General features: G+C 44.5%; 1 long non-coding RNA gene across 1 annotated transcript; it reads right to left on the bottom strand.

Moving 5' to 3' along the window:
- Positions 1–346: 346 nt before the first annotated feature.
- Positions 347–8,136, bottom strand: LOC135260336 (uncharacterized). The gene is made up of 3 exons (XR_010331531.1): positions 7,998–8,136; positions 1,029–1,818; positions 347–914 (listed from the first exon to the last, which is right to left on the bottom strand). It is a non-coding gene; the product is annotated as an uncharacterized LOC135260336 (long non-coding RNA).
- Between the last annotated feature and the right edge of the window lie 2,561 nt (positions 8,137–10,697).

Here is a 10,697-nt window from a genome sequence, read left to right as displayed (position 1 = left end):
GGGGGGGGGGGGGAAGGGGGTAACCAAGGACCTTTCCCATGCAGGTTTAGGATAATGGCTTGCCCCACTGTGAAGAAATATTCCCCTTTAAAAATAAAAATCTCAAACTCTCTTTGTGAACAAAGCATTAAATGGCGCTGTAAATTCAGAAATTCGGGATTTACAGTTCCACGCCACGAGCGCTGTCTCTGTCGGCGCGACGTGGGTCCGATCCGCCGGCCGACTCCGGTCGCGCGCGCCCGGCCGCGCCAGAGTCACGCCGGGCTATCGCCCGCGATCGAGCGCAATTTCCTGAAAAAACGGCGGCGAAGGAAACGAGACACCCCGCCTCGCCGCTCGACGGACATAACTCAGTCCGGTCAGCCCCGCGGCGCTGTCAGAACTACGCTCTCATCTCATTCGTCAATACCGTGTCAGACATAAATAAAATAAAAAAGTAAATGTACAAGTTTATTTGCACTGCAATAGATATGGAATAAAAAGATATTGCCCTTCACCATGAAATTCAATTCAGTTCAGTTCAGTTTTATTTGTGTAGCACTCTTTACAGAAACACTGTCCCATAGATGCTTTACAGGGGAAACAGAAAGGAGAATTGGGCAAAAAAAAAAAAACCCAGGTCTGAACCCCTAAAAAGTGAGCAGTTGTGGTTTAAAAAAAAAAGAAACTCCCCAGTGGGAAGAAAAACAAGGGTGGCGTGGAAACAACTCCCCAAGGAAAGAAATCACAGGAGGAACCCAGCTATAGAGGGGGAGCCCATCCTTCGCAGGCCAGCCGAATGTAATATTCAAGCAATAGTCATGGACATGAGACACTCTGCCCGGCAGTGAATGCCTAAATCCTCATTCTTCTGTGCGGGATCCAGAAGCCCTCCCTTCTGGCTCAACCCTGTTTCTTTCTTCGTCGTTTTCATCCTGAAATGTAAATAAGGGAATTAAGAGCTACGTCTTAGGTCTCAGTCATACACAGAACCTTTAAGGCCCTCCTAGCGTGATCAAAGGAGGGATGTTCTGGGCATGCTGTCATACCTTTGGGAAGCGGCCACGCTCCGGTGACGTGGCCCGATCAACGCGTTCCTCGCTCCTCTCTGGAACAGTGAGGGTTTTCATGGATAACCGGCCCTTGATGATGGGTACAGCGACTTTTGAGAGTTCCGGGCCTCATGCTTAATTTCGGCTGCAGGCGTGACCCCGCGTCCTTCCTCTACGCCGATCCGTGCAGGTGGGTGGGCGGTGAGTGTCCAGGGGTTGAAAGAGGAGGTTGAGCACACAGGGGTGGGTGGAAGTTGGAGGTTGTGTGGGGGGGGGGTGTTACCACATAGGATAAAGGAAGCTCAAAGGGTGCTTGCGTGCGTCTTCCTGTGCTCTCCTCTCTCTTTCATGATGGGCACGCACATACGTACGCACGCGCTCGGACCCGCCCCCCCCCCCCCTAACCTTCAGGGGGCTTCCACACAACGCGCGCCATTGTGAAGAACAAAAGGGAGGACGGGCGGCTTTGTACAGGGCCGCTTCCTTGATCTAGAGGTCACCCAAGTAGAACGGACGTCACGACCGGGGACGGGGATAAAAAAAAAAAAGGCCATTGATTCGACGGACGGCCTCTGATGACGGACATCTGCCCCCGGGACTCTGGGGGGGGGGGCAGTGGGTCAGTGACTCATAGCGGTGAGGGGGGGGAAAGAGCAATGCTACCCACGGCAGATCAAAGGGGAATATAAGCTCCCTGTGAGTCCGCGTGGGAGCTTGACAGTCCTTTGTGGGAGAGGCACAGTATGTTGAATTTTACAGTCCTTTCAGCACCGTGGATTCATCCGTCCTGAAACAGAAACAAAGATGGCGAGAGGGCATTCGTACGTCCTGCTACAGGGCAACGGATCCCCCCACTTCTCTGTAATTTATGTTTCATTTGTCAAAATTCCCGTTTTAAGACAGGATGGCTTCCCACAGTGCATATACTGTACAATGCCTCGTGCAAAAATAAGTAAATAAATAAAATGCGCACACGCACATCCCAAAATCACAAGCTAATTCAATTAAGCAACAGTCTATAGCCTAAGGTCCTATGATACCATTAAAAAAATGTAATTGCCTGGCCCGTACCACTCTTGCATACTTGTGAAGTATTCGTTTCCAGTGTATTGCCACGGTTCTCCACAAGATTTTACATTATTCACACAATAATTACTAATTCTGTATATTTATCTTAAAATAAAGACGGGCCAGTGCTATGGAATGTCACTTGTCTTCATGTTTAAATGTTATATTAATAAAGTTTTGAACTTCTGATTGAGAACATAAAAAACATAGCATGACTCCAGCAATGACATGGAGTAATGTGCCATAAACAGGAGGAAGGAAATGGTCAGAAATGGACAGAACCATCCTGCAGTTCAAAGAAACACTGGTTGTGGGACAACTCAGAAAAGGCGTTTACCACTTTTATGCCTATCTGTCATTCTTCCAAGTGTTTTCTGCGATTTGTGGTTTCTTAAGAATGTAATTTCTTTTCTAAGAACAAAAGATCGGAAAACCACATAGATCGTGCAGGCCGCATGCTTTTAAAAAAAGATCAATCTAAAAAAAATAAATAAAATAAAATAAAACAAAATAAACAGTAATCTTCTTAATTGGTTCTGAAATGTTTGCAAGATCAGATCTTTCATCGCCGTTCCGCTGCAAAGCCGCATACATTTCTGTTTATTTTTACAGCATAACTGTATGTCAACTGCGCAGCTCCGAAATCTAAATTGCGGTTTAACCTCAAGCCGTAATCTCAAGGGCTCTTTCGTTTCAGCGAAGGAAACCGGCTTGACCCCTCCCCTCCCCAAACGGGATTCAAGCTTGGGACCATCTGCTTGCAAGTGCGAGGCGTTTGTCCGCAGCGGAGGAAGTTTGCCTTCACCTTTGGGAGCGAGAGAGAGAGAGAGAGAGAGCGGACGCAGGTTCCTCTGTCGTTAAACTGTCTGTGTTCCCGACATGTCAGTGTGACCGATTTGAAGTGTGCCAGAACAGGTCGTGGACTCCGAAAAGCCAAGAGGTCACGCTCTTCGCCCCCCTCGTTCGAAAGCTTTGCAGAGGATTCCGTCGACTTTCCCACATGATTCTGTTGCTCATTAAACGATGATGCCATGAATTTTTAAAATTTGTTTATGTGCCTGGAAATCTCAGAGGATGTGGTCTGTTTGATGGTGTTTGGTTTTCTTAAGTGAAACAGTGTCTAATTCTTAGGTCAGTTTGAGAATGATTCTGGCATTTTTCTTGGTTTCTTTGTTCCTCGGTGTCTTCAAACAATATAATTCCTATTTAAAATAAAGCACAATCTAAAATAAGTTTGCTGCTCTGACTTACCCACTAACTTACAAATATGTAATAGCATATGTAACAGAAGACTCTGAAAGGAATTATGACATTGAAGTCAGGGACATTGCACCTACTCCTTGGAACAAATCATTGTTCCATACGATGGAACAAAATGGGTCAGTCTCCTCCTATCACAGCAAAGGTCAGCCTTTTGATGACATCCTCTGTAGTGTATGACCAAACGGATACGCAGCTTGCAGTTTTGAATCGATACTGTCTTTAAAATACAGAGCAACCAACGACATTTAAGAACGTCTTTTCCATTGCAAAGGGAAGCATGACATAACATAATGATGAAAAACAGACTATTCAGTCCAAAAATGCCCTCCATTTTCCTGACTAAATTGTACACGGTGCCAGTGATTATTTACAAGCTAGATAGTATCTAATACCGTATCAAGCCTGGTTTTCAAAACCCCAAGAGTTTCTGGCAAAAAAAAATCAGTTTAATAGTTTTATTGTTTAAATGACGATAATTTATACTTAAAATGTATACCGTTTCGCTTACAGCTCTTTGACTGAGTTTAATTTTGGCTAGCTTGCTAACAGTACTGACTGAGTCAACAGAGAGAGTGTAACGTTAAGCTAGCGAAGGCGTTTGGCACCGGTATGAGGCACCGAAATCAGTGTTGTGTTTCGGTCTGGTATTTGCCAGTCGTAACCAGCACTACGGTGGTTTCGGTATCAACCCCCTAGGTCAGAGATGGAGGTTACAGACTACATAACAAATAACAAAACAAAAGGTCACAGCTTGGAATCATCCCATCGTATCATCAGAAACTGTGCTCAATTAAATATTGGCACTCAAAGACAGTGCCTACATTGTTGTGATAGTCACTACCAATTGCAGCTGTTAGTCTGTACCATCACTTCAGCATCCAACAAAACCAACGGACATGGTACGCACCCTCCTAAACATAAAATGCCAGTTGCAGACTTTTCTCCACGCTTCAGGCAGCTAAGCTACTGCAGCGACTGCACTGAAAACTGTTGCAGATCACAGGTGACAAACGAGCAAGATACAGAGAATGCCCTGCTGATTGGAACCCTTTCTCCCGAAGCAACATTACAGCCAATTTTGTGCCACCAGGGGTTTTTTTTTGCTCACGGCAGGAAACTGACTCGGAGTCAATCTGTGTGCCTTAAAAATATGTGCTGCTCTTGAAGGCCAGGGTTGTTGTGTTTTGAGAATTGCCGATTATGGGATCCTGTTGCACACATTTGTTTGGATCAGCCACAGATAGACGATTTTATTTATTTATTTATTTTGGAAACACATGAGCATAGTCTGATTCGTAGTATATTTGCTATGTTTTTAAGGAACCATTTGTGTCCTTCTGTCTGCACGGGGGAAGCGGGAGAAGTGAGCTTTGTTCCACGGAGAGAGAAAAAAAAAGAAAAAAAAAAACATGATTAAGTCATAGCTGGACATATAATCTATCCTGTAAACAAACCAAACGGCCTTGCGTTTAATCTGTAACCCATTGGTGGGACTGGCGGGCTCCAAGAGGGAGTAGCTTTTAAAATGGCGTTGGGCTTTCTGGACTTCTTTGCCTTGTAGCCTGTGCAGCGACAGCTACCGGCATTCTGTGGTTCTGTCGGTTTCAGTTTGGACTCATGTTTCCCTAAGAAATGGCGAGATGTTCTACTGAAAGCAGACGCACAACTCATGGATTTTAAATAGCTTGTCTTGCATCACTAAGTGATAAAAAAAAAAAACAGTCCTAAGTCCCAGTCCTAACAGAAAAAAAAGGGGGCGTGCGCCCTGTATACTTCTCCTAGGTGAGATTTCGTAATGAGTATTATGTTAGTGGGTAATGAGAAAAGATGTCTCCACTTCTTTGTTCTGCTTTCATTTTCCTTGTGTATTGCAGTCCATGGCCCTTAAAGAACCGTAAATCCTTTCATAAATCACTAAACGGTTTCTGAGAGCAAAGGACTATCAGCAGAGCAGAGGATTTCTCCTAAATTTGCCCTGCATTCCCTCATTCGGTTAGGCGGCCTTTCTTACAAAATGGTGCCATTTTGTCTTTGAAGGGCAGGAGTGACAGATGCCTACTTAGACTAAGACCTCCCCATTTTTACAGCCTTTTTTCAGTGGTTGTACCTGTATCCTGCTACTGTGGTGGTTCTTGGCCCGCACATTCTGGGTACTGGTTGTATGGCCTGCTTTCTTTCAACAGACTTTTACATTGAATTGTACAATCCCATTGGCTGATTTGAATGGTCACACACCTGAGACCATGTGGTTCCTGGACCTGGAGACGTGTCTGCACTGGTGTTTCAGTCGGCCTGTGAGTTAGCAACGTATTGACCAAAGTATTGTCTTTTCCTCGATGATCTGAGTGACTGTATTCATGAAAGATGTTTTTTTCCCCTATATATTGGAGTTTTTGTATTTTTGTAAGAAACAAACATACATTCATAGAAGTTGTTCACGAAGTACACGTTAGAACTAACAATAAGTTTAAGCCGTGGCAAATACAAAGGACACATGAAGACATTAGTTTTGAGTTTGAGCATTGGAAGGGGAGGACGGGTGCTCATGGTAAACCTCAATGAGCAACAATATATAAAAAAAACCTACAAACTAATTCTAAAAACTAAAAGGAAGGTGTAATAGCACGGTGGAGGCAATATTTATTTATTTATGAAAGCCCCAGCAACCTGTAATACGTCAGTACCAGAAGGAGAGAATCAGCCAATGGCCCCTAAAAACTAAACTCTCTCTCTCTCTCGGGCCAAGCCTGTTTAGTTTATTCCATCATTTTTGCTTCGGCTGTTTAGCTGGAAAATCTCATTCGAGTGGCTCAAAAGGTTTCAATTTGAGGTCTTCCGTGAACTGAACTGTGTCAATTTCCGTGACCACAGCGTAGGTAGATAATGAGCGAACCAGAAGAGGCTTTCTCAGAAAAAAAAATCAGCACGCTGAAAAGATCAAGGTTCGAGAACAAGAGGCTACAAATCAAGAGCAACCCAGTAACCTCGTCCTTCCCATTCCATAACCGATTACTCATCTACTCCACTTTTTTTTTTTTTTTTTTTAAAGGCGAATGATTGCTCTGTAGAATTACACAATGAAACCAATTTGGTTGGCCATACGGCACAAAGCTTTCATAAATCTGTTTTATACAAGCCGTTTTCTTGGCTTGGGCTTGTGTAACTCTTGGCGCACTTCACCTGGTTTTCATTTTCAAGACGTGAAATCGATGTCAAGCTCCAGTTAGATATGCCCTCAAACACAGTGGTTCTAAACTGGTCATCCTTTAGACACAGTAACTTCTGGCCAGTTCAATAACAAGCATTATCAAACAACAAGTTGCTTTGCCGAGAGCTTAAATAGCTAAGGAATTTTAGATATGCCTATACTTCCGTCAAATATCTATGAGGTGTTAATGGCATTTTTAGACAAACAATGGTTATATTAAATTCATAAAAGTAATGTAGAACAGATTTGGGAGACCCCTGATGATGTATATTCAAGAGTACATAAAGAGTTAGTCAAAATTATTTATAAACCACTAACACATATATTATTGCAACTGTATAATCTAGTAAAATACTTATAAAATAAAGAATGTTTTTGAAAATATTTTCACAGAAACTTTTTTGTCATCCAAGACACATGTATTAGGCCTGTTTCAAAAAGTAAAATATATAATTAACAGAGGTTACCGATCCCTTTCTTATCCAGAATGCTACAGGTTTGGTAGTGCAGCATGTATGTCATGTAAAATTTTGGAATCCATCATTATAGCAAGTTAGATTGATTTAGTGGTTAAAGTCAATATTATAAAGATAGCCTGAATAGTATATACAGATACATATAACATGTTTTTTTTTTTTTTTTTACAGAGAATGGTAAATAAAATCTCTTAGACTTCTCTAGGAACTGTATAATATTTTAACTCAATTTTTATTAACATAATATATAAATATATATAAATAGATTTCCATATATTAAAAGAAAAGGCTTTGCAGCTGGATTAAAAGAATCACAGTATAGGTTCCAGTATACTCTTAAATTCTGAATCATCTTGCTTAGAAAGACCAGTGCAGGATGTGTTGTCACAATCCATCCTACCAGGAAAGCTAGTCACACTCAGTGCCTCATATTTAGCCAACCCCTCAACATCGCTTTAGAAACCATCTGCAACTCTTAATACTCCCACGCTGTTGTCATGTAACGGCTGAATTTACAAACACGATTTCATTGGCTGTTTCCCCCCTGCACTTTCATGTGCTGTGACGAATCAGGCGATGAGCAACTGACATTGCTGCAATAATTTCTCATTGTCATTGTGACTTGGTAAAAAACGACCGTTGCGTACATTCTGAGAGGTGCAGAGATGGTACCAAGGACTTTTTTTTATTTTTATGAATGTCTCAGTTATTGCATATGTCCTACCCACAAAAATAATCATAGAAACCATCTGCAACGTTCACTTCGCCCACCCACTGTCCTGATTTAACAATATAATTTACTTATGTTTCGTTTGCTTGTTGTTGCCAGAAACTTTTATGAATAAGCCGGTTTTTTTCTCTTGGGCAATTACGTGGTCATTTCACGCTGACACAAGGAGGTATTATCTTCTCATGGAGTTGCCAACGCAATGCAACAACGGAACTGCTTACCAGGAAGCTTAGTGGAAGCAGAAACCCTTCAATGTCAGGCTTGACGTAGCACTGGATACACTTCTGACCAAAGGTGCTCAATGTTTATCCCCGAAGGTCCTACGTGTGTAGGCTGCAGTGTAGTCTTCTAGTGCAGCTCTGAAATGATTAGTTAATTCTGTTGTATCAGGTTGTGCTGTGGGGATGGCTGGTTTAAGCAGCCACACCTGCCCTGGGTCAAGCTAATTAGACCTGGCCAATTGGATAATTGGTTAAGAATGAGATAATTGGCCAGGCTAATTGGACCCAGGAACAGGAGTGGCTGCACCTGTGCGTAGTGAGGTAATCAGTGCGCACAGGTTAAATCTGCCATCCCCACCCACACAAGGAAGCCTCTCTGTCATGACAGTGTTTTACATCTGCTCATTTGGCTGTACCATCTTGCCAAACCCTTGTAAATAAATCTGGACTGTTGGAACATCATCTCCCTGTGTCTCTGCGCTGGAGGGCCCCTAGGAAAGCCACTTCGGTGGCCTGTGGCAGGCGTGTTTGCCACACAGGTTTATTACTGCCAGGCTGAAACAAAGGCCTACACCTGAGCCGGCCCTTCTTCCGGAAAAGATTAAACGGCTCTCCTTTATAAAAACATAACAAATACAAGACAGGCTGAGCAGATGAACGGGCTTCTTTCATCGGCCGCTCGTTGGTCTTCTGTAGATTGCAGCATAGCGAGATATATCGCGCCACACGACCAGATGCAGCGTAAGTAAAAAACAATAGTCCGTATCAATTTCCCATCTTTTTTTGTTCCACTCTTCGTGGCGGCACTCGTAGGGGACGCCTGTGTTTAGGGAGGAGCGCGTCGTGTGTTTAACCGTTGCGGCCTCTGATAAATTTCACCTCTGAGTCAAGTCGAAAAGAGGGGGTGGGGGGGGGGGGCACGTGTCTCCATTGTAACGGCGTGACAGCACCGCCGTGGTTATTTATAGCGAGCGCCTTTGTCTTCCGTCTCCCCAGAGGGCTTTAGGGAAGCACGCAGGAATGCGTGTCCGCACGCGCGCCGCGGCCACCACGCCCCCCTGACAGAATTAGCCGCGACCGGCTGGAGGCGGGGCCGGCAGGTGAGGGCACGCGTCGCCCTTAGCGACCGGCGTTCCCCGCATACCTTTCTTATTGAGGTTTTTTTTTTTTTGCCGATCATCGCCGAAGGGCGGGGGCGTAATGATGTAAGCGCTTCCGTGTAGGGGGGTCACGCCCGTACTCCCAGACACGCTTCCCCCCAGCTGGCAGGCCGGGCCGGGCCGCCACTCCGAGGTCATCGGCGGCGGCGGCGCTGGAGCCGCGATGAGTAACGTCCCGTCCGTGTGCGCTGTTTTTTTTTTGGGGGGGATGGTGGTGGGGTGGGGAAAGAGGCATGGGTGTGACCGTAAACACACGCTGACTCGGAGGGGAAATCCCCCTTACCTCATCTCACCCCGCTTTTATCGGCCTTTCGGTTTTGGACAAATATGGAATGGAAGAGAAGAGAGAGGAGGGTGTGTGACACCGTTGTGTGTGTCTGGGGCTGTGGGTGCTGTTCCGTCGTGTGCTGTTTCTCAGGATCGTGCGTGTGAATGTGTGTGTGTGTGTGTGTGTGTGTGTGTGGTGGTCTGTGTGTATGCATGCTTATTGTACAAATGAGTGCGTATGTATCTGTGTAGCTGTATACTTATACACACACATGTGTGTTCATGTACAACCAAGTGAAAGTTTCAGCTTGAACCTGTTGTCCAAAGTTAACTAAAGAAGAAAGAAGAAGAAATCCCTTAAGAAATGGAAATGTAACCATAGTAACAGGTTTTAACAGTTGATTCACAAATCCAATTTCTAAGGTTAGATATGCGGATATATATATGTGTGTGTGTGTGTGTGTGTGTGGTGCAGTACACAAAGCCATTTTTGGATGAGGTCCTGTTCCTTGATTATTAAATTCTACTTAATGCCAAGAAGGTTACTTGGTGTACCTGGCTAGGTGGGCAAAATGGTCCTCTCAATGGGCCTTATTCACAAAACTTAAAAAAAAATGATTCTTACTTTTGTTCTTAAAAATGTTCCTACGAAAAACAAATATAGGATTTATGACATGTGCAGACCTTCGTTTTTGTGTGTATTGTTTGTAAATTAATGTGATTGTTCATGTGATTAGAATAAGTTTACGAGATGATAAATTCTGACTGTCTAATTGTAAATTCAATGCGCAATCCTGTTCATGTGATTTGCATAAGGAGACAGCCATGAACGAACACAGATAAGAAAAAAAAACGACGAATGCCGAAAATGTTCTTGGAAATGTTCTTACGCGGAGTTTAACGATCAAACGGTGATCGTACGCACATTTTGCGAACGAGGCCCGATATGTCCCATCTCATCGTCCTTTTCCTTTCATATAACCCCCCAAAGCTGATCTGTAAGGGAGTCTTCTGGGGCAGGGGCATCTCCTTGTAGCCCCCGGGGTGTCTGAGCTTCGCCGTGTTGTCGGTATAATTGCTGGGCTCCCGTGGGCTCCCCGTGTGTGGATTTGCAGCAGGACGCCGGGACGCGCTCGCTGAGCCCCGCGCGGCTGTGTCGGAGTCACGGACGACACCTCCCCCGGCTCTTCCCTACACGGTACGTCACGCTGGCAGCGCCGTCAGCCAAACGTGACACAGGTCCGGCCCCCCCCAACACGCGGTCCGCCCCACA

This window comes from Anguilla rostrata, chromosome 8, assembly GCF_018555375.3.
Source record: "Anguilla rostrata isolate EN2019 chromosome 8, ASM1855537v3, whole genome shotgun sequence".
Taxonomy (NCBI): domain Eukaryota; kingdom Metazoa; phylum Chordata; class Actinopteri; order Anguilliformes; family Anguillidae; genus Anguilla; species Anguilla rostrata.
Note: the sequence above shows the minus strand (reverse complement) of the source record. Positions and strands in the feature narration are given on the sequence as shown.